The sequence below is a fragment of the Microtus oregoni genome, unplaced genomic scaffold (assembly GCF_018167655.1).
Source record: "Microtus oregoni isolate MIOR12 unplaced genomic scaffold, Mior012 000022F_ref0000154, whole genome shotgun sequence".
NCBI classification, from domain to species: Eukaryota; Metazoa; Chordata; class Mammalia; order Rodentia; family Cricetidae; genus Microtus; species Microtus oregoni.
In genome coordinates, this window is record NW_024543081.1 from 14,871,569 (window position 1) to 14,895,848 (window position 24,280).

Consider the following 24,280-nt stretch of genomic DNA (forward strand, 5'->3'; position numbering starts at 1 on the left):
CAGTTCAATATAAGGGACACAAAGATGAAAAATAAAACTATTTCAAGGAACTTGCAGCTGAGATTTGCCCAATAACTCATATAAAACCAAACATTATCTTGAAGGTTAAGACAGAGGTACAGGGGATGGCGAGAACAGCTCAGTGGTTAAAAACATTTGCGGCATTTGCAGAGGACCTGATTTTGACTCCCAGCACCAATGTTGGGAGCAGCTCATAGTGACCTCTAACTCCAGTACCAGGGGACCAGGAGTCCTCTTCTAAACTCCATGGGCAATGCACACATGATGGCATACTCTCACACAGATACAGATCTACATACATGTAAATGAATATTTTTATTTACGTGTCTTAGTGTTTTGCCTGTAAATATCTGTACCCCACATGCATAAGTTACAAACAGTTGTGAGCTGCCATATGAGTGCTGAGAATTGAACCTGGGTCCTCTGGAAGAGCAGTCGGTGATCACAACCACCAAGCCATCTCTCCAGTCCCTAGAAGTAAATATTTTATTTTTGGTTTCTTGAGACAGGGTTTCTCTGTGTAACAGTCCTAACTGTCCTGGAACTCGCTCTGTAGACCAGGCTGACCTCACAGAGACCCGCCTGCCTCTGCCTCCCCCCCCACCCCCACCCCCCCACCCCCCCCCCCCCCCGGGTAAGAAGTAAATATTTTCAAGTGATACAAAAACAATCAACTTGGAGGGCTTGGAAGGTTCTGAACCCTCGACATTTCTCATTCTGTTTTCTGGTTCCTAATCCCCATTTTGAATGCTAATATGAGCTTTGTGCATGGAGTTATCAGGTTCCTTGTCTTTAAGTTCTTTCTTAGAATTTGACTTATGATCTCCCTCCTGTCCTCGAATTATCCTAGGGAAACCTGCCATTTACTCTTAATTGATGTTTGTGAAATACCTTGTCTTCCTCTGCCGAAAGGCTGTAAGTGTTGAGTTTATTACTGTGTTACATGGCTGTTTTATTGCTAAATAGTGCCAATGAGATTACACAACTGCTTGGATAGGGAAGGGAAACAAGGCCTATGATCCCCCTTCAGCTACAAGGGACAGGGATTTGGGATGGTAAAATGTTAATTACCTGAGAAGAAATGTGGGCCAGAGTCCATCAGTGTGCTCCTGGAGATCATTACAGTCTCGGAGGCTTGGGGCTGGCACTCTGCTAGTGAGTGGGTCCTAAGCATCCTGCCCTCCCCTGCTCGAAATGTGGATTCACTTCCATAAAAGCTGTCACAGAGAAAGAATCCCGTGGCCAGAAGCCAGGAGTACACGCATGGCTTGCTGGACATCAGCAACTCTGGAAGCTCTCCAGGAGTCAGAAGACTGCTCCATTTGCATGCAATCAATTATTTCTAAAGGGATTTATTCTGTATCTCACTCTAGACTTGATTTCTCATCATTTCCAACTCTGGGATATTTTTTCCACAGGAACATGCTAAAGATGGTCAGCGATGGGTGTGAAGATTGCTTTGGCACATACGAATGGTAAAAATCGTCATTTACAAAGCCAAAGAAACTGAAAATAGATTTACATGTACTTCTTGTCGGCAAATATTTATTGTTTAACTGAGAAGGGGAAGAATGGATCCTAGGAGAAGATGTCACGGAGAAAATGACAATCTCTCCGAAGTTACAGTCTCCAATAATGTTTATGACAATCGTTCCATTGTTAGTCTCCATTAATGTTATTGTCAGAAACTGCATAAGGACCCTGGGTTCTGAAAGAAACAGTTTTATGATGTTGGGTTGACTATCAGGTACTATTCAGAGGCACTAACGCATAGCTAAACGAGTGAAGACTGTTGAGTCAGACAGGCCTAAGCATCAGTGTATGGCCAAACAACTCCTTTCTAAATGAGTGACCTTGGGTACGTTTTTAAACCTTCTTTGGCCTTGCTTTCTGTGAAAATTTGGGTGTAATCGGATAGTTTCTGTAAAGAATTCAGCACCGTTTTTGGCATAAAATACATCCACAATAAATGACAGTAGTTATTACTGTCAACTACCAAGGACCAAAGACACCCACACCCCCTCAGCTAAACAGCAGGGCGGCGAATACGGATCTGACGGACAACTCCGAAGTGCCCAATAAGATGCCAGGAAAAAAAAACCCAAACAAACAGTGGAATCAAACCAATGGCATGGGCCCTTGTTGCTGGCCGCTTTCTGGCTGTTCCACCAATAGTTTAAGGATGTGGCTTGGGAGCGACATCCTGACAGTCCAATGACGCACAACCAACCCACTTGAGCACTTCGGAGGGGATAAATCAAGGAGCCGGCACGTATAGATTCCGTTATTAGTGCAGTCTCGAATGGAGGAAGGAGCTTACGAGAAACAGTGCCCGAGAGAGGCACTCATGAGCTAAAAAACGGAAAAGATGATGTCTGCGCTGGGCGAGCACGGCCGCCATCATGCTCTAGTTTCCCCTTCGTCTCTCTGGGTCGGCGAGCGAGGAAGCGGCCTCTGGGATGCTGAGGGGGTGTGTCCCCTCATGATTGGCGCAGGCCGCTCAGCCAACCCCAGCTCGGCAAACGGGAAGCACTTAGCCAATGAGGGGAGGCGGCAGCGGCGAGGACTTAAGAGAGGCGGAACAGCAGTTTGACTGGCACGAAAGTTAGCCAGTGAACTGCAGAGGCATCCTGCCTGCGGCCAATGAGGTGTGGCTGTGGGCGGGCCCCCGAGTGTTTGTGTTGTGGTTTTGGGGGAGGGAGGCGGAGGGGAAAGTTTGTTTATTTTGTTTTTAGTTTCTGGGGTCCCCGAGCTTCGGGAAGGTGAAGCGAGCGACCGTGACACCCCTCGCCTTTCAGCCTCCCTGCGACATCGCCTCCACAGCTTGCGGAGAAGCGGAGACCGCGGTCACCGCTGGGCTTCACAGCGGAACGACGCACACTCAGAGCCGGCGCGGCTCAGCGGTGAGTGGGGACTGTGGGCCGCGCGGGCCTTCCTCTTCCTCGCGAGCCGCCGGGCCGCGCGGGGCCGCCCAGGGTGGGCGACCGAGAACGCCCTCGGGAGCGCGCGGCGCGGCGGAGCCCGGTGAGGCGCAGCGCGTGCGTGTCCTCGCGAACGCGCGCGACGGGAGCGAGCCGGGCTGCGGGAGGGGCTCGGGGAGGATGGGGCGGGAGCGAGCAGGGCCGGGGGGGGGGGCGCGGCGGGCCAGGGCGCTCGCCCCGGGCGCGCTGTGGGGGATCGCGACGTGTGTAGCGTAGACGCGAGGCGGGGGAGGGGTGTGTGAGGGACGCGCGGTCACGTCGGTCGCGGCGGCCCGGGAGTCCTGAGTAGCGGGGCAGGGACAGACCGGCGTCACGCGCCGGCAGGTGTGAGCCGAGGAAGGGCTTCCGGGTGGGCCAGCGGCTGTCCGACCGCTTCGCGTCGTCGCCTGGGCCCTCGGGACTGCGAGTCTCTTGGACCTGAGTCTGCCTGGCGGTGGGGCGCAAGCATCCGGTGTCCCCGCGCGGCGGGTGTGCAGGCTTGTGTGCGGGACCTGATGGCGGGGTCCCATGGCCATCCCGCGAGAGCTGCGGGAAGGTCTGCGGGACAAGGCGAAGCTCACTTTGGACGAAGAAATAAATGAGTGGCGGAGGGATGACAGGGTTGGAAACAGCCCTGGGGAAGGTTTGCCACCTTCCGCTGCTCCGGCGCCCTTTAATTTCAAACTAACGGATTTCTTAGTCCACAATGGCTAACTATCTGCTCCAGCGAAATTCACAGCAGTGGCTAAGTACACCCAGTAACAGCAGCGTTGGACACAGGTCACCCATCTGGGACTTTTAGCTTCATGCTTTCTCATGTGTCTTTTGACTCAATGAGTAGAGTACCAACCAAAACGCCGTGAATAAAACATCATGAGTCTGTTCTTAACAGTTAAACACAGCAGCAAGCAAAAGTCGCACATCCTCGCCCTTTGTCAAGGTTTAATACTGTTTCTCTCCGTGTGTGAGAGTTCAGTTCTTGACCTTAAAACTGTATGTGTTTATGGCGGGTCGTAAAGAGAGAGAGGACACGGAGAGTGGACGTTGTCTTGCACTGTGCAGTGCGAGGCATCGCTGTAGTAGGTGGGAGGGCTATCAGTGTAGTTGGCCCTCCAGGTAGGCACATTGACCAGTATCCAGAATACAGGTGAGATGGTTCTGTCCCACTCGGGGTGCAGCGGTGAGGGTTGGGATGCCTGCCAGTGTTTTCCTGTTTTGTTTATTTGGTTTCTTGAGACAAGGTTTCACTGTGTAGCCTTGGCTGGCCTGGAACTGCTACGTAGACCAGGCTAGCCTGGAACAGAGATCCCCGTGCCTCTGCCACCTGAGTGCTGGATTAAAGAGGCCCGGCTTAGATCTTTACCGTTTTTTAAGGGATGTCGTAACTTGATTATTTGAGCAGTAGTTTCTGATGGTACTTAAAAGAGTAAGGGAATGGTCTACGCTGAGTGTGTGTTAAACCATCATACCCTTGAAATCTTACCCTCAAATAGAAGTTCTTAAATGTTTTAAAATCAGAGCAATACTTTTGTTCGAATGTCAGAATTGGCTAACATTTGTTGCGTGCTTACAATGTTCCACCCTCTCTGTTACTTTTGAAATACTTACCTCAGGCGCAGGGGCAGACACTTTCATTGTTACAGGGATGAGGACATATGCAGCTAGGGTTAATCTTTGGTCTGTTTGGTTTTTATTTGTTTGTTTTTTGCTTGTTTTATTTTTGCCTCCTAAATTTTCCAGAGGGAGAAAGGCAAAAGGAGCACTGAGAAACAGAGAAAGATAGGAAAGGAGAATCCACTGGTAATATAAGGTTGCCTGTACCTGGCTTAAGAATTTAATGTTAAATTGAGACCATTCTTGTTTTAGAATTAAGCACCTTAAAAAAATCAGAAATACATCTAACTTTTGATTTTTAATTGACATATTCATTGCATGTAGTACTTCGAAGCTCTTTTTTCTTTGATTTTTTTTTTTTAGAATTTATTTCCTTAGGTCTTGCTATGTGGTCTTACTGGCCTCAGACTCGTGCTCCTTCTGCCTCAACTTCCCCAGTGCCTGAATTACAGACCTTTAGCACCATGTCTCAAGAGCCAGTTCATCATTCTCTCTCCCTTCTGCATGGTGTTGTTGGTTTGTTTGTTTGTTTTTTAAATTTCTCTATCTATATCCCAGGATGCCCTGGAGTTCACTGTGTTGGCCAGGCTGGTCTTGAACTCTTGGCCACCGTCCTGCCTTAGCCTTCTGAATGCTGGGATTTCAGGTGTAAGCCACCATGCCCAGCTTCTGAAGACCTTTTCTTCCAGTCTCTGTCCACTGATCCTTATTCCTGCTCAGGTCTCTGAGAGCTCCTGTTCATTTTTGTTGTTAGCAACTTGTGATTTAGGGCCATGTCTGTTTTGTTTGCCCCATCACCAGAGCCTGTCCAAGTGTCAGGCATACAGCAGAGTCCTGGAAATAGTTCTTGGTTATGTTATGAATTTGGCTTTTACTCTTAGTGTTTATTGTTATAGCCTTGTCTGCCTACCTCCTCCTGGAAGTGTCTAGGATTTGATACCACTCTTTTTTTTGAGATATGATTTCTCTTTTTAGCCCTGTAGACCTACTCACGCTGTAGACCAGGCTGGCCTCAAAGTCAGTGATCTGCCTGTCTCTTCTGCTTTAATCTGCTGGGATCAAAGGTGTGCACCACCACTGCCTGCTTAATGCCACTCTTAAGAGAGCTTGCCACATAAAGATAGATGTGAGAATCCTGTGTTCAGCTTGCTGAGTTAAGTGAGCATTGCATGCTGGAGGCTGGGTCAGTACTGCACCTGTTGAGTGAGCATTGCATCCTGGTCCTTCAGCCTGGGTCAGCACTGCACCTGTTACTCTTCCCTTGTCTTAGCTGCTTTTGATTTCTTTCTCTCTTCAGCATGTTGCTTCTAGAGACCTCGTGTAGGTTCCAGCCTGCTTGCCCTTTGACATTTGCTGCCTTTGACATTGACAGCTGCCTCTAGTGTTTCACCCCTACACGTTTCCCCCACACTAATCTTCCAGAAAGATTGCTCTATGTTTTCTGCTCCTTCCCAAATCCACCACAAACACTTAGATTGGAAATCCTCAATGGTGTTTGATTGCTTAAAGGGTTTAAGTGCTTTAGCCTGCTATTTACAGATCTTTGGACTAGTACTGTCCAATAGAAATAGAAAGCAAGCCACAGATATAGACCACATATGTAATTTAAATTTTTCTAGTAGCCACATTAAAAAGTAAAAAGAAAGGGTGAAATTGATTTTTGTAACATTTTATTCACTTTAATACATCCAAAATCTTAGTATTTAAATATGTAATTACAAAAAAGAAAAGTTCAAAAAACTAGTACTGGGATATTTTAACAGTCTTTTTCATGTTTAATGTTTGAAACCTAGAATGTATTTTTCACTTATTACATCTCAATTCACATTAATCACATTTCAGGTGCTCTGTAACCACTTGTTGTTAGTGGTTACCTCATTGAACAGAATAGATCTAAATTATGCCTTCAGCATTGCTATTCAGACCTAGGTAGTGCCAGCCACCGTACTTTGCATACCCAGTTCCCCTCACCTAGAAACAGCTTCATTATCTAAACATGCTAAATTTCCTTGCTGAGAAACACAGGGGAACATGAGAACTCTAGACTTTAATTCTTAACATCTCTAGTTGTGCACATGTGTACAGATGTGTATTTAAATGTATGTAGTATGTACCTACCTAGTCCAGAAGAGAGCACTGGAGCTGGGAGCTAGACACAGGTGGTTGTGAACTATCCATGTGGATGCTGGGATCTGAACTCTGGGAAGGCTGTAAGTGCCTTAATCTTTCAGCCATCTTTCCATCCCCTTATATGGAAGTTTTTAACATTATTGTTTTTCTTTTTTTGAGATGAGGTCTCTTTTGTTGTCCAGGTTGGCCTGGAACCCCTGGGCTCAAATGATTCTTCTTCCTCAGCCTGCAGCATAGCTAGTACTACACATAATACATCACCATATCCAATTTAATGTCTTCTTTTCATACTATTTTTTAGAATGCAACTGTTTATAACCAATTTGTGTTGTAATCACAGGTGATAAGGCACAAGCACTGACTCATGATTACTTGATGAATCAGAACCAGTGCCAGCAGCACATAGCCTCCCTCTTTTCATCCCTGTGTACCTGCTGAGTAACAGCATGATTGCCCTGGACGGTGTGTGTTGACATCTTCCCCCCTTACATGTCTTGAGAACCGAGCTTTGCCTTCCTCATTGTGGTGTGTGCTAGAAAATCTATTTATTTTGAACAAATACCACCTTATTAATTTATTATTATTTTTAGACAGAGTGTCTCTGTGTAGACCTGGATATTCTAGAACTCTCTATGTAGACCAGGCTGGCCTCAGACTTACAGAGATCCACCTGCTTCAACCTGAGTGCTGGAATTAAAGGTGTGCACCACTATACCTGGTCTACATGTACTTTTTAAGTCTCTCTAGCTAGGTAGTAGTTAATAGTGTGTCCTTTGAAGATAACAGATTATGAATTGTAAAAGATCATATGGATTTTGAGGGCGGAGCTAAGGATTGTTGAACCTAGGGCTTTGTAAATGCTGAGCGCTGGCATTCTACCATTAAGCTAAATCTCCAGCTCTCTGCCACGCTTTTATATTTCTCCTTCTTTAAGTGTATACTTGTGTCTCCCGCCCCACTGAAGTATTACTGACATTCTGAAAGCTAAGATATTTAATGTATACAACTTGGTATATTTGAAGTAGATTTGCTTTTTTTTTTTAAAAAAAAAGTAACTTTATATTGCGCATAGTAATGGATGCCTTTACTCCCATCACTCAGGAGACAGGCAAACAGATCTTCTGTGAGTTTGAGGCCAGCCTGGTCTAAATAGTGAGTTCTAGAACATTGGAATATACAGTACTCAAAAAAATTAAATTAAAAATAACTCAGCTGGGGATAGGGGCTCACACCTTTAATCCCAGCACTTTGGAGGCAGAAACAGGTGAATCTCTGAATTCACCAAGTCCAGGATAACCAGGGTTACATGGAGAAACCTTGTCTTGAAAAACCAAAAACCAAAACAAAACAAAAACTGTGCAGGACTGGGGAGATGGCTCATTTAGTAAGGTACCTGCTTTACAAACATAAGGACCTGAGTTTGGATCCCCAGAACCCATGTAAAAAATTGGGCTTGACTGTGCATGCTTGTAATGCCAGCCTTGGAGAGAGATTGAGAAGAGGGATCACTGGTTATTGGCCAACCAGCCAGGTTCACTGAATCAGTAAGCTTCAGGTTCAGCAGAGACCCTATCAGAAAAAACAAGGGTGGACAAGACAGGAAAGGTGCCTGACAGTGGCCTTAGGCTTACACATGTGCTCATATGCTGTGTATACTCGCACGGCTGCATACACACACGTCACATGTTGATGTAGACTTGCACATACTGTACATATATACCACACGAATACACAGTTCCCTCACACGAAATAATAAAACACACAAACAACTGTTTATAGATATTACAGTTTTCGTGTTGATCAGAAAGTTAGCAGCTGGGTGTGGTGTGTCTTAAATCCCAGCACTCATGAGGCAGAGGCAGGAGGATCTCTGAGTTCTAGGCTAGCTTAGTTTGCCTAGCAAGTTGCATTCCAGCCAGAGCAACATAGTGAAACCCTGTCTCAAAATGAATGAATGATAAAGTAGTAGTAGAAGTTATTTTCATTCTGGTGTGGTGGTCTACACCTATAATCCCAGCACTCTGAGATACAGGCGGGAGGGTTACAAGTTGCTCTGGGCTTTATAAGGAGGCCTTGTCTAAGTGCCCATCCTCCCCGCAAAAAAGATGTTTAACTTTCCTGAGACTTAGTTCCCTTGTGGTTTGTAAACTGGCTGTGAAAGCAATTTCAGAGACAGAGCTTCAGAGTAGTTCCGTGAGTATTGGCATCCGTGCACATGCCTGTCCAGAGCCACAGCCAAGATACAAAGTCTGAACTAGAAGTCAGAAGTCCTGGGTTTGTTTGTGGTGCTGATACTTGCTTGATGAGTGCCAGCTAGGTTCCAAGCACAGAAATGTCTGAGAATTCAAAAACTAGAGTGAACGAAGTATAGAAAGTCTTTTAGAAGCCCCTTTCACACAGAGGTGTGATTATTCTTCCGAGGAAGATTTAATTTCTCATTATGCTTTTATATTTTCTTTACCTGTTTATAACTTAGGGTATATCATACCATGTTTCTAGGTCTGTCTGTTCTACTAGAATGTAAGCTTTAAATTAAAAAAAGCTTATTGTGTGTTTTTGGGTGTTCCTTTGCCATAGCATTCGAGTGGAGGTCAGAGGACAACCTTGTAGAGTCAGTTCTTTCCTTCTGCCTTTATGTCTGTTCTAGGGATTGAACTCAGTTTGTTCAGCTTCTGCAGCATTTTTACCCACTGACTCATCATCCAGCCCAGTTTAAGCTTCCGAAGACCAAGACCATTTATCTCTATGTTTCCAAGTCCACATTGCACTCTGCCTGCCATGTTATAGGCATTCAGAGATCTAGGAATGCCTCAAACAAATGATTTAGTTTGGGGGCTAGATAGTTGGTAGGGTGCTTGCCTAGCATACACAGAACCCTGGGTTTGATTCTTAGCACTTCCTAGAACCAGGTGTGGGGGCTGAAGAGATGTCACAGTGGTTAAGAGCACTGGTTGCTCTCCTAAAGGATCTGAGTTCAGTTTCCAGCACAAACATGGTGGCTCACAGTTGTGTGTAACTCCAGTTTCATAGGATCAAACGTGACCTTCTTGCCTCTGCCGGCAATGCATATATATGTGCAACCCACACAGACATACACACAAATTTAAAAAAATTAAAAGTCTTGTGTAATGGTTTATACTTGTAACCCTAGCAGCACACACATACTCACCCCAGATAAAGATTCCACCACTGAACAAAGTGTGGCTACTACCCAAATCCAGCTTGGTGAACCAATGGGTTTTATTGGGTTTATAGGGGCAGAAATAACTCAGTAGCAACTGCATCACCAACACTCCCCGCCAGCATGGGTGACAGCTCACGAAAGGTGGAAAACCCGGAGCACACTGTACAGCCTGCAGGCGCTTCTTCGGGTTGGAGAGTTGGTCTAAACCTCTCCAGGCAGCTGAAAGTACTTTCCACTTTTCTCCCTCCCTCCTCCCCCCATTGTTACATGTATACCTTTTTGATATTGATGCATGTGGAAGTCAGAGGACAACCTATAGAAGTTGGTTTCTCGTCTTCCACCCTGTGGATCCCAGAGATGGACTCAGGTTGTGAGGTTTGGTGGCAAGGGCCTTCAGCTGTTGAGTCATCTCTAACTCCTCTTTGTTTTTATCAGGGTCTGACTACAAAGCCCAGGCCAGCTTCAGAGTGGTGACCTTCCTATTTTCACCTTTCATGTGCTGGGATTATGGGCATTTGCCACCACACCCAGGTCCTTTTATTATTACTGCTTTTAAAATTAAGTTTAAAGATTAATTTATGTGTATGAATGTTTTGCCTACATGAATGTTTGTGCATCACGTATGTTCCTGGTACTCACAGAGGTCAGCTGAAGGCATCAGGCCTCCCAGAACTGAAATTATAAATGGTTACAAGCCACCATGTGGGTTCTGGGTGCTGAACCTAAGTCCTTTGCAAAAGCAACAAGTGCTTTTAACCACTGAACCAGTACTTCATTACTTCTTTAATGTTGGGATCAAACTCAGCATTATACCAGCAAAGCAAGTATCTCTACCACTAAACTCTACCCCTAACCAATTTTTACCTTTTTTTTAAAAAAAACAAACAAACAAATATTTGATTGGGTAGTGGTGGTGGTGCACACTTTTAATCCCAGCACTCAAGAGGCAGAAACAGGTGGGTCGCTGAGAGGCCAGCCTGGTCTACAGAGTGAGATCCAAGATCCAGGACAGCCAGAGCTACACAGAGAAACCCTGTCTTGAAAAAACTATATATATATAGTTTTTAGTTGTGTGTGGGTATGTATGTGAATGTGGATTCCCTTGGAGGCCAGAAGGGGTGTTAGATCCCTTGGAGCTGGAATTATAGGCAGTTATGAGCCACTTGATGTGGATGCTGGGATGTGAGCTCAGTCCTCCATAGGAGCAGCAAGTGCCAACTGGTGATCCATTTCTCTAGCCCCCTTCCCCATATAAGAATTCTTAAAGACTTCCTGAAATCCTCTCCAGAGAAGATAATCATCACAAGGGAGAATGGTGCTGGTCTCTTCTTATTCCTGTACTTGTTGGCGTAGAGGACCTGTAAAGCATGCAGAGTGTCAGGTGGAATTAGAAAGTGGTGACTCACATCAGCCTATCTGTAGGAGCTGTGCACAGAAGTGACCTCTAGATTACCTGTTTGAGTGCTGATACCATCTCTGAAGGGCCAGCCACTGAACAGGGAAACGGTGAAAGGTTGAACAGGAAGGACTATCCAGAAGGGCCTCTGGGCACGTGTCTTGGGGAAAATGATTCCCAGCTTGAAGGTCCTTGCATATCTTCTAAGTCTCCCAAGCTGTTTTAGTCTGATTCCATTCCCAAGTAGAGTTGAAGAAATGGAGATAATACTAGAAAGTTAGTTTATTTTCTTTAATTACTCCTGTTTAATTTCAACAGCCTTTTTGCTAGTCCTCTTCTGTGTTCGTCAGCTTTAAATTATTGTAACAAATCATCTCTCAACAAGATCCAAAGATTGGAGATAAGTCAACTTTAAAAAAAAGGGAAAGGTTTGGAACGGGGGACACTTAACCTAGAATGTTTAAAGTCCTGGCTTAGATAAATAGTACTGAAGGTAAATAAAATGGTTATTTTATCTCACAGTCTCATAGTTTGGGTGGTTTTAGTCCTTGATCAGTTGGCCTTAGGCAAAACTGCACATTATGGAGGGAGCCTATGGTAGAAGGAGCCTTTACCAAATGAGGGCTGAAACTAGAAAGTAGAGGAAGAAGAGGGCCAGGACCACGGTGTACCCTTCCAGGGGACATTCCCCATGACCTGACTTACTGCTCACCTATTAATAGTGTTGTGGGTTAGAGACAGCCTTCGACAGTCCAATCTACAGTACATTCTGACTGTCTTACTCTTCTGCTGGGGGTAGGAACTGCTCCCACCCCGCTCACACCATCTTTTGCTTCTTTCATTTTATAATCACTACATTTTTTAAAGGAACAACCATGGTGTGGGATGTGGAGCACACATGTGTAATCTTAGCATTTGTGGGATAACAATTATTTTCAGAATGGTGGGTGACTAAGGTGGTGCTGATTACACTCAAAAGATGGTAGTTGGCTGACGTTAACGTAAATTTCTGTGTAGTCTGTGTACTCACGTAAATTTCTATGTAGTCTGTGTACTCACTTACTGACCCAGATTGGAGGATGGAGGAGATACTAGGTAAGGAGAATATTGGCAGTGAGTGTAGTTTATTCTGTAACACTGTTCTAGAGTGTCTTTATTTTAAAAAAATAGGTAATCTGGGAGCTTAAAAATTATAAGTGGAGGGCTGGAGATATGGCTCAGCTGTAAGAGCACTGACTGTCCTTCCAGAGGACCTGAATTCAATTCCCAGCACCCACATGGCAGCTCACAACTCTTTATAAGTCTAAGATCTGACACCCTCACACAACCATACATGCAGGCAAAACATCAATGTACATAAAATAAAATTAAATAAATAAATAAATTATAAAAAAAATAGAAGTGGGGGCCGGGTGGTAGTGGTGCATGCCTTTCATCTCAGCACTTGAGAGGCAGAGGCAGGCGGATCTCTGTGAGTTCGAGACCACCCTGGTCTATAAGAGCTAGTTCTAGGACAGACTCCAAAGCTACAGAGAAAACCTGTCTCGAAAAACCAAAAAAAAAAAAAAATTAGAATTGGGGCTAAAGAGATGGCTCAATAGGTCGAGTGCTTGCTGTGCAACCATGAGGACCTGAGTTCAGATCACCAAACCTATGTAAGAGCATGCCTGATATAATGTGCCTTTAACCCAGAACTGGGAGGAGGAAACAGGAGGGTCCTAGGACTCACTGCCTGCCAGTCTAACCAAAAGGTGAGTTCCCTTATCACAACGTAAAGTGGTGTGTGATGGAGAAGGATACCCATAGTTGACCTTTGGCTTCCACATACACGTGCACGCCTCACATGTACACATATGTATGCACCACTAGTGTACAAAGGAGAAAGTAACCCTGGCTAACATTCACAGCAGATCAGGAGAAAAATGTCTAAAGCAGCTGCTAGGCACATGGTTCTGATCTGGAAAAAGAAATCCAAGTAAGAAACGAGACTGCTGTTCTGAAGGAACTACCTTTTGCCTCCTGTACAAATCCTGCTGATGGTGCATCAGGCTCAGTGATATCCTTTCCATGAGATGTTTTACCCAGGAGTATGTCTCTGTCGAGTTTCTAAATATAGTTTCTGGTTAGATGAACCATGGATTACACACTTTAAAATACTTGTTCACCACCTACACTTTTGTGTTTCACTCCAAAAGTTTTGTATTTTTACAGCAATATGCTTAAGATTTATGATGTTTTATTTGCATTTTGGCTCAGTCACCTTAAAAAAACAGTACATTCATTATTATACTTAAACAGTGTGGGGAGCTTGGAGCCACAAGTCGCTACAGAGAGGTCTGTGTGTATTCTGTGCACCTAATACATGGCTGGCTGGCTGGCTGGCTGGCTGGCTGGTCAAGGGGAAATGCTACTTGTAAAACACACACACACACACACACACACACACACACACACACCACATTTCCTCTCTCTCTTTCTCTCTCTGTCTCTTCCCAAAACACAGTGTAAGGCTTTTTGTAGGACTAACAAAAACAAAACAAGAATGAAAATGAAAGACATTACATTTCAAACCAGTGAGGTCTGATTTGAAATGTTTAAACGGGACCCTGTGCTCCCTGCATGGCTTGTGACTCTGCCTCAGCACTTTGTGCTAGGGCCTGCACTGATGCCATGCTTGCTTTGGAAGTTGATGTGCTCAGCATGTTTACTGCACTGAGGAATGTGTATGGCACTTTCTTGTTTGCCTTTAACCTTTTTCCCATCCTTGAGTCTGAAGACTCATTAGGGTTGCTTCTCAGAAAGGTAACTCCAGAGACTAGGGTACATCCTCTGCCTTACATTCTTGTGAATTGTTGACTCTCTTAGGTCCCCTCACTGCTCATCGATCTTCTCAGTACCAGGATCCTGAAATCTGGTGATACTGATCTTGAAATGGTGTCCCGTCTTTTAGTTCGTTTTCCTGTGGCTTTGGGCTGTTTCTGTGTTTGTTTTGTTTTGTTTTTTGAGACTGGGTTTCACTGTGTTGCCAAGGTTGGCTTTGTACTTGAGGTCTTCCTGCCTTAGCCTCAAGGTGGCTAGGATTCCACCACTGCACTCTAGTAGCTTTGGTGTGGACCTCTAGTTTCTGTTTTCAAGCCATCATCTTCAGGCTATGTCTGGATTATTCAAGTAGCTGTCTGCCTCATGTCCCATTCCTTTTTGCTCAGAAAACATTTCCTACCCACTGTTTTCTTTTCTTTCATTCAAAACTGTGTACTTTCTCATTCTAGGAAATCAACACCTATCTGAGCCAGATGCCTTTACTTTTCCAAATATACCAATTCTCGTTCTCTAGTTTTCCATCCCTGACTTCTGGTACAGACTTTGCTCCATTTTCCATATGATATTTTTTTCCCTTTTGGCTCTCTTTCTTTTGAAGGCTTGATTTATGTAAAATATTATCACCATGTCTGCTACCAGTCTCTTTTTTTCCCTTACTCTCAAGTTTTCCGGGACTGAAGAGATGGCTCAGGGGGTAAAGTGCTTGCTGTGCAAGCATGAGGACCTGAGTTCAGCCGCATAGCACACATCTGTAACTGCAGGACTGAGCAGTCAGAGACAGGCAGGTCCCGGGCCTAATGAGCCAGCCAGTCTAGCAGAAATAGCAAGCTCTAGGTTCAATGGGAGAGTCTGTCTCAAAAAGGACAGTGGAGAGCAATGGAGGAAGATAGCCAGTATCAATCTCTGGCCTCTACATGTGCACATACGGGCTAGTGTAAGCATGCATACACGTACACAAAATTTTCTGTAAATTTTGTCTTCCTTGAAATATTTCTTTGGTTTTTCAAGACAGGGTTTCTCTGTGTAGCCCTGGCTGTCTTGAAACTCACTCTGTAGACCAGGCTGGTCTTGAACTCAGAGATCTGCCTGCCTCTGCCTCCTGAGTGCTAAGATTAAAGGCATGTGCTACTGCTTCTTAGCTTGAAATATTTCTTAACCAAAGGCCTTTTTCATTTTGCATCCAGAGGCACTTTTTTGGGGGGGCAAGATAATAGGTGCAGTTTATTATTCCATATATATGCAAAAGAAAAAATATGATTTTATAAGATCATACAAAGTGATAAATATCATATGTTGTCACTATTAGAGGTCACATTAGACTAATATGAAGAGCCTATTTGATGTCAGATGAGAAGACAGTTTAGGTACTCCAAAGAATAGTGAAAAAAGAAATGAGCATGTGACAAAACATAGTTTTGCTCAGAGCGGAGTTTTGAATTCTAATTCTTTTCTGTGATACTGAGGTTTGAACCCAAGGGTTACCACAACAAGGACTCTACGCTGAGCTGTATCCATAGGCTTTTAAAAAGACCGCGTGTGTGCGTGCCTGTGTGTGTGTGTGTGTGTGTGTGTGTGTGTGAGTGTATACATTGAATCATTGAATGCAATGCCTGGTGGAGACCAGAAGATGGTGTTGTGAGCTGCCCCAGGTGAGTACTTAAAACCAGACTTGGTTCTCTGCAAGAGTATTATGGGCTCTTAACTCCTGAGCCATTAATCCAGCTTTTTTGTCTGTTTTTTAATTGATATAATGAGAGTATAATTAACGAGGTAAACTTTGTTATTTTAATTCACTGATTCTAGTGACATTTTTATATAATATATATTTAAAAGATAGGTTTTATGTGTGTTTGTGAGTGCCTGCATGTATGTCTGTGTGCCATGTACAGGGTTACAAATGGTTGTGAGCTGCACCATATGGTGCTGGGAATCAAACACAGGTTGTCTGAAAGAGCAACCTGAGCTTTTAATCATGAAGCCATCTCCCCAGCCCCACAGATTTTATATTTATAAAAATATAGGTAATTCTTTTTTTTTTTTTGTGGATTTTCGAGACAGCGTTTCTCTGTAGCTTTGGAGCCTGTCCTGGATCTAGCTTTTGTAGACCAGGGTGGCCTCGAACTCATAGAGATCCGCCTGCCTCTTCCTCCCAAGTGCTGGGATTAAAGGTGTGTGCCACCACTAACTCTTACATCTTAAATTAACCCGTTTCTATTAATCTGTATCATCAGGAGGCTGTGATTTACCTTAAAGGTTCTGGCAGCGCCTTTCTTCTTCGACAACTACATGGTGTCTCTGAATCTGCAGGTTCTTTTCTTTATATCTCTGTTCAGATTTCCCGCCTGGCTTTACTCTGCTAAGCTGTTGGCCGAAACAACTTCTTTATTAACCAGTGGTAATAAAACATAGTCACAGCATACAGAGGGAATCCCACATCAAGAGAATATCTGATCCCGTGGAACTAGAGTTACAGGCAGTTGTGAGCCACCCACCCTTAATGCTAGAGACTGAACCTCAGGTCCTCTGCAAGCACGGTATGCATTTTTAACTGCAGAGCCATCTCTCCAGACTACCTTATCAGTCTTTTAATAGATAGTACAATTTGTATAGGCATAGCACTCTTTATTTAACTAGATGTGCATTAATTTTATTGCTTTTCACAAAGAACCAGATTTTGTTTTCATTGACTTAATTTATTAAATGTTTAGTTAGTTTTGGTTTTTTGAGACAGGTTCTTACTGTATAGTCCAGATGAACCTTGAACTCAGCATTCTCCTGCCTCTACCTCTGGTGTGCCCCCCGACACTTGGTTAAATTTTTTATTTGACCAAAGATTCACTATGAAAATCTACATGACCTGAGTTTTATATCATAGTAAAACAGATGCACTGAGGAGAGGACATGTGGAAGCAATTGATTTTTCTGCTGAACACAGACATTTATAGTCTCATTCCAAGATTTCTAACGTGCTACTATTTTCTCATTCCATTCCAGTAGTGTTCTGTGGCCATAGCTGTCATCTCCATGCAATCATACACAAAGAGTCCATAAAGAGCAGGTCTCTGTACTGTTCATTGAACGTGCCTGCCACTACTTAATTTCAGTGATAATTTTTTTGTCATCACTTGTTTTTATTTGTACTGGGGATTGAACCTGGAGCTGTGCATATTAGGCAAGTACTCTAAGTTAAATTTCCAGCCGTTTTTATTTTATTAAGATTTTTTACCAGGCAGTGGTGGTACACGCCTTTAATCCCAGCACTTGGGAGGCAGAGGCAGGTGGATCTCTGTGAGTTCAAGGCCAGCCTGGTCTACAGAGCTAGTTCCAGGACAGGCTCCAAAGCCACAGAGAAACCCTGTCTCGAAAATCCAAAAAAAAAAAAAAGTTTTTTTTGTTTTTGTTTTTGTTTTTTTATTGCTACATGGTGGTGGTGTACCTCTTTAATCCCAGAATGTGTTAGAGTGTGTGCTCTCTGAGTTTTAGGTCAGCCTGGTCTTCAGAGCAAGATCCAGGACAACCAGAGCTACACACAGAGAAACCCTGTCTTGAGACACAAACAAACAAAAGATTATTTTTATTAGTGTGTGTCTGTCTGTCTGTTTTTGTGAGTGGATACCATGTATGTGCAGGTGCCCAGGAATGCCAGAATTCAGTGTCCTGTTCTCTGAAGCTGGAGATAAGGTGTTTGTGAGCCACCCAGTGTGGGTTCTGGGATCTGAACTTTAGGTCTTGGAAAAGCAGCAAGTGCTCTTAATCACTTGAGTCATATCTTCGGCCCCTTCTTTGTATTTTGAGAAGATCTCATTAAGTAATCTAGTGTATCCTTTAACTCCCTTAGTAGGCAGCCTTGTATTTGTGATGTTCCTTCATAAGCCTCCCAAGTAGCTGGAATTGTACACTTGTAAAACCAGGCCAGCTTTAGTGTGACTTTTTTTTTTTAATTTTTTGAGACAGGATTTCTCTAGCTTTGGAGCCTATCTTGGAACTCATTCTGTAGATCAGGTTGACCTCAAACTCACAGAGATTCACCTTATCTCTGCCTCCCAAATGCTGGGATTAAAGGCGTGCACCTCCACTGCCCAGCGTTAGTGTGAACTTCTTATTCTAAGAGTATTTAACTCAGCAGTGTGACTTTGTTACACATGGCATCAGATTAGTGGACTTAGAACTTGGTTAACTTTTTCCTATTTTATTTCCACTCTGATATTTAATATCTTCATTTTGTGATTGGGTTGAGTTTTGTTTGTCTCTCATTTTTCTGGGTAGATGCTGAACTTAATTGAGAACTCACATTGGATGTGCTGTAAATCACTCTTAAATTTTGCTTTAGTTTCATTCCCAAAATTTTAATGAGTTTTGATTTTCATTAGTTTAAAATACTTCCTAGCCTTTTTCTCCCCAACGAGTTGTTTGATTTTGAGACTATATGGAGATTTCTACATATTTTCCTACTATTGATTTTTTGTTTGTTTTAGGGGGTTGTTTTGTTTGTTTCTTTGTTTGTTTTCGAAACAGGGTTTCTCTGTGCAACAGCTCTGGCTGTCTTGGAATAGTTGACTTTGTAGACCAGGCTGGCCTCAAACTCATAGATCCACCTGCCTCTGCCTTCCAAATGCTGGGATCAGAGGTGTATGCCACTGCGCCTGGCTCTACTGTTGACTTGTGTTTTAATTCTGTTGTGATTAGAAAACATTCTGTGTCTGTGTTCAGTCTTCCAAGTGTACCTCCAGATTTGGTGCCTTCTGGAAGAACTCACAAGACTAAGCCTGCATTTACATTTATTACTAAGATTTAATTAGGTCAAAGGTGGAAAGCACAATCAACAAAGGCTTCCAAGAGTGGATTCAGATACAGCATATATAGTTCTTCTAGGATCAGATTGTGTGAGGTATGGTCTACCTGGGGAGCTTGCCTTATGCTAAAAAATAAAAATAACCCACAGATTTTTATTAGCAATCTTGTCAGATAGGCATAATCTTCCTAATATGTATCAAAGTTTGAGGCCAACTTAGATTATAGAGTTGAGATCCCTGCCTCTTTTTTTTTTCCTTTTTTTTATTTTTTGGTTTTTCAAGACAGGGTTTCTCCATGTAGTCCCAGAACTCACTCTGTAGACCAGGCTGGCCTCAAACTCAGAGAGCTGCCTGCTTCTTCTTCCCAAGTGCTGGGATTAAAAGCATGCACTACCACTGCCGGTCAAGATCCTGTCTCAGTTTAAAAAAAAAAAGTAACTATGTATTCAGTTCTTACATATCAAGTCTGATATTTTCTCCCGCAGTCCAAATTCACAGTCTCTACATAGTAAGAAAGTGTTCTGCCTCTGGACTAAAGCTTTAGTGTGTTGCTTTTCTTTAAAATGAGGTACTGGGGGGCTGGATGTGGTGGTGTATGCTTTTAATCCCAGCCCCTGGAAGCAGAGGCAGGGGGATCTCTGAGTTTGAGGCCAATCTGGTCTGTAGAGCCAGTTCTGGGACAGGCAGGGCTACACAGAAATAACCCATCTCTAAAAAACATAAATTGATAATAATGTTAAAATAAAATGAGGTACCTGACATGACTCTATTCAGTGTTAGGCAAGTGCTGTGCCACTGGGCTGTATTACTAGTGCTATTTACTTTTTATTTCAAGTCCTGGTCTCAGTAAGTTACTAAGGCCTTTGGTCTTGAACTTGTTCCTTAGCCCAGGCAGACCTTGAACTTATGATCCTCCTGCCAGAACTTCTCAAGTAGCTAGGATTACATGTTGTTCCATGAGGCCTGGCTATGTTTTGAGTGTTTGTTTGTTTGGTTTGATAAATTTTGTTTTTGTTTGTTTGTTTGGTTTTTTTTTAAAAGATTTATTTATTTATTTACTATGTATACAGTATGTCTACAGACCAGAAGAGGACACCAGACCTCATTACAGATGATTGTGAGCCACCATGTGGTTGCTGGGAATTGAACTCAGGACCTTTGGAAGAACAGTCAGTTCTTAACCTCTAAGCCATCTCTCCAGCCTTAGTTGGTTGGTTTTTCAAGACAGGGTGTCTCTATGTAGCCCCCCCCCCCCCCGTTCTAGAACTCACTTTGTAGACTAGACTGGCCTTGAACTCAGAGGTCCACCTGCCTCTGCTTCCCAGGTACTGGGATTAAAGGCATGTGTCACCACTACCCATTCATCATGACTGCTTTTCTATTGTCTATCTGTCTGTCTGTCTCTATTTTGCTTGCATGTGTGCCTGCACACCAGAAGAGGGCACCAGATCTCATTATAGATGGTTATGAGCCACAATGTGGTTGCTGGGAATTGAACTCAGGACCTCTGGAAGAGCAGCCAGTGAGTGCTCTTCATCTCTGTGCCATCTCTCCAGCCCTTTTTTATTTGTTTGTTTATGACTGCTTTTAAACATAAGTAGTTTGGGTCTTTCTTCCATCCCAGAGATGTTCACTGTCCTCATGTTTGCTATGGTGACATGAGTCTCACATTTGGCTTTGTCATTTCTGGCATATTAGTATAGGGGCAGGAGAGGAGTCAGAGATAGTTTTAAAAATTAACCAATTATAGGCACAAAGGCTTAAAGATTTTAAAATTTTTGTGTGTGTGGGTGTGTGCCTGGATAAGTTTATGTGCACCATGTGCATGAAATACCATGGAGATTAGAGGTACTAAACACCCTGGTGTTTGCGGGCCCTCTGGCATTTGTGTTGGGAACTTAACTTGGTCCTCTGCAAGAGCAATACATGCTTCTAACCACTCATATCTCTAGCCCATTTTACTAAAACCTTATTCAGGTCAGTAGTCTCTTATTGGAAACTAAAATCTCTATGTATTTAGAATTCAGAACTTGTCTTCTTAACTTTGGAAAGCTAATAATCCTCCATTTAGGATTGGAGATGCTGCAGCCCCATGGTAGAGCACATGCCTACCATATGTAAGGCCCTGGGTTTGCTCCCCAGGAGAGGAAATCGAAAGCCTGTACCATATACTGTGTGTCCTACAGGGTCAGGTCAGGTCTTCCCACTCAAATACGTTAATATTTTGGCAGTCACAGTGTAGCTTTTCTTAATAAACTGGGTAGACTATAAATAGTCTCATGTCAGTTCAGGTCAGATTGTGCTGCCACTCAAATTCACATTGACTTTTGCCAACAAGTGAATTTACAGAAAACTTTTCGTTTCTACAGGTTTTTAGCTTTTGGGATTGTAAATGTAAGGGGGATTATGTGGACTGTGTTTATCTTCTTAGCTCTCATATTTGATTACTTTTGTTGCCTTTAGAAAGTGAAGCTTGCATCTCTTTTTTTCTTCAGTAGGATATGAGATTAAATCTGTTCGCTACAGTGCAGTTAATAGGAGTTAGGAAACCTCTTCACAAAGCTTGATACCTTAGGCATGCGACACCTTCCCGGCTCCTTCCTGTGCATGGCTGACTTGAGCAAGGACTCTCGGTTGGTTCACTCTCCTGCATACTTCTTTTAGAGGTGCTCTGCAATAATAAATAGTAGAAAATAAGATTTTAAGCACCCATGCATCACCTAATAGATTTTCTTTCTTGTGCAGGAGTGGCCGACTTTCTCTGGACTTACCTTTCCTATTGTCAGTCCATGTAGTAGCTTAAAAATAAATATTTATAGGCTCTGGGTATAGCACTGCAAATAAATGTTTGTAAAAGAAATCCATCCTGGAGTAAAATTCTAGTAAAATACTGTAGTGTAGAAGTACAATAAAAATCCCACATCTTTTTGTTGTTTTTCAAGACAGGGTTTCGCTATGTAGTCCTGGCTGTCTAGAAGCTGCGTGCTTCTGCCTCCTGAGTACTGAGAGTAAATCATGTATCACCATGTTTGGCTTTGCCCCATTCATTTTGGACCATTTGTTTTTTAACCAGTTAGGATATTTTTTTAACCAAATTCTTTCTTCTTTAGTTCAGACTTTGTAGGGGACAGTTTGAGGAAAAAAAACAATTTTAAGATTTATTTATCTTATGTGTTTAACCCTTTTGCCTGCATATATGTATGTGTACTTTTTGTGTGCCTAGGGCCTTTGGAAGTCAGAAGAGTATGTAAGATCTTCTGGAACTGGAGGTATAGATGATTGTTAGCCACCATGTGGGTGCTGGAGACCAAACCACCAAACCTGGGTCTACTGCATGAGCACCAAATATCTTAACTGGTAGGCCAGGTCTCCAGCCTTGAAGAATTTTTTTTTTACCTTTTCAAAATGGCGGTTCCTCTGTGTAACAGCCCTAGCTATACTGGAACTCACTTTGTAGACCAGGCTGATCTCGAACTCAGAGATCAGATTGTCTCTGCCTCCCAAGTGCTGGGATTAAAGGCATGCCACACCACTTCCTGGCCACGATATTTTTTCATTTCATTTCATTCATTCACTCATTCATTTTATGTGTGTGTGATAGAAAGAGAGAGAGAGACAGAGACAGGCAGAGAGGGAGAGAGGGGGAGGGAGAAAGAATGGGTACACACTTGCCACAGTGTACAGCTTGAGGAAGGGTGTCAGTTCTCTCTTTGTACTATGTGGATCTTGTGGATTGAACTCAGGTCCTCAGGCTTAGTAGCAAGTGTCTTTACCTGCTGAGCCATCTTCTCAGCCCAAAATAGTCTGGTTGGGGATTGTAATCCTCTTGATTGATTTTGTGTTCATTCTGTAGGTTAAACTATGGAGATAGCCTTTTCCAACACCAGAAAAAAAAAAACAACAAAAAACCTCTTCTTCATTGATGATGTAAAACTTGACCATAATCCTTTCATTTAATTAATTAATTAATTTATTCATTCATTCATTCATTCATTCATTTTTTGAAGACAGGGTTTCTCTGTGTACCCCTGCCTATTCTGAACTCATTCTGTAGACTAGGCTGGCCTCAAACTCACAGAGATCCGCCTGCCTCTGCCACCCAAGTGCTGGGATTAAGGGTGTGCGCCACCAGCACCCAGCTAGTTTTTATTTTTGGTGCTGTAGAACCCAGGACTTTATTGCGTGCTAAACATATGTTTTACCACTGAGCTACACCCTCAGCTAAAATTAATTTAGGAGAAATAAAACCGTGAAGTAAGACTGACACAGACATAGTGGATTTGTCTCCTTTCTGCTGGTCCATAACAGACCTTACGGAAGAGGGCAAGCATAGTGCAGTCTCTGCACACTTGGGTAGAGCTGCTGTGCAACAGAGTTCCAGGCTAGCCTGAGCTACACGAGGCTTCCCTTAAAAATATGGCGGGGGGGGGGGAGTGAGACAGGATTTCTCATCATAGCCTTGGCTGTCCTGGAACTTGCTTGACTAGGCTGGCCTTGAACTCACAGAAATCCGCCTGCCTCTGCCTCCAGAGTGCTGGTATTAAAGGTGCGCGCCACCACCACCTGGCATGTTTAGCACTTGACACTGTTATTTATCACTCAGTTTGGGGAACTTGAGGGTTGAGGCAGGGTCCCATGATGTAGCCCAGGTTTGCCTGGAACCCACATCAGTACTGCCTCAGGCTTTCCAGTGCTAGGATTACAGGAGTATACAGCCATGCTCACTTTTCAACACTTATGCTGAAGGACACGAGAGATAGCTCAGCAGTTCTTCTCTTCAAGACAACCCAGGTTTCATTCCCAACAGCCACATAGTAGCTCACAGCTGTCTGTAACTCTAGTTTCAGGGTATCTGGTGCCTTCTTCTGGCCTCCACAAGTGTCAGGCATGCAAGTGGTGCACAGATGTACGTGCAGGCAAAATACCCATATACATAAAATAATAAACTAAAATAAATTAGTCTGGAATAGTTCCACGTGCCTGGTTTCTTGATCCTCCTTCAGGGCCCGCATGCTGTTTTGCTCATCCTGTGTCCCTGCATTGACTTCTGAGGCTCAGCTCCAGGGTGTCCTGTGGAGAAGCCTTCTTTCCTTGTCTCCTCATTAGACTTCCCTGCTTCTTCCCTTTGTGTGTGTGCTCATGTTAGTGCAGTTTTTCATAGTGGTCTGCAGCGTAGTGTATAGCGAACTTCTGGAGGTACAGATATCTTATGGCATTCAAATTACATTACCTAAGTGTTCAACCTGGTTTTATTTCATCACACTTTGTGACCTGCAACCATTATTTAATATTTCTAAGCCTCAGTTTCTGTAGGTACAAAATGGAGGTAATAATTGTGGGTCCCTCTTTATAAGGTTGTTGT

General features: G+C 43.5%; 1 protein-coding gene across 9 annotated transcripts in view; it reads left to right on the forward strand.

Moving 5' to 3' along the window:
* The first annotated feature begins 2,695 nt into the window (after positions 1 to 2,695).
* The window catches only part of Tnrc6b (trinucleotide repeat containing adaptor 6B), a 227,430-nt gene continuing 205,845 nt past the window's right edge, over positions 2,696 to 24,280 (forward strand). For all 9 annotated transcript variants that reach the window (XM_041671892.1, XM_041671890.1, XM_041671894.1 and 6 more), the window contains exon 1: positions 2,696 to 2,924. The gene's annotated coding sequence lies outside the window, so the exon portion shown is untranslated. The remainder of the gene's footprint in view (positions 2,925 to 24,280) is intronic.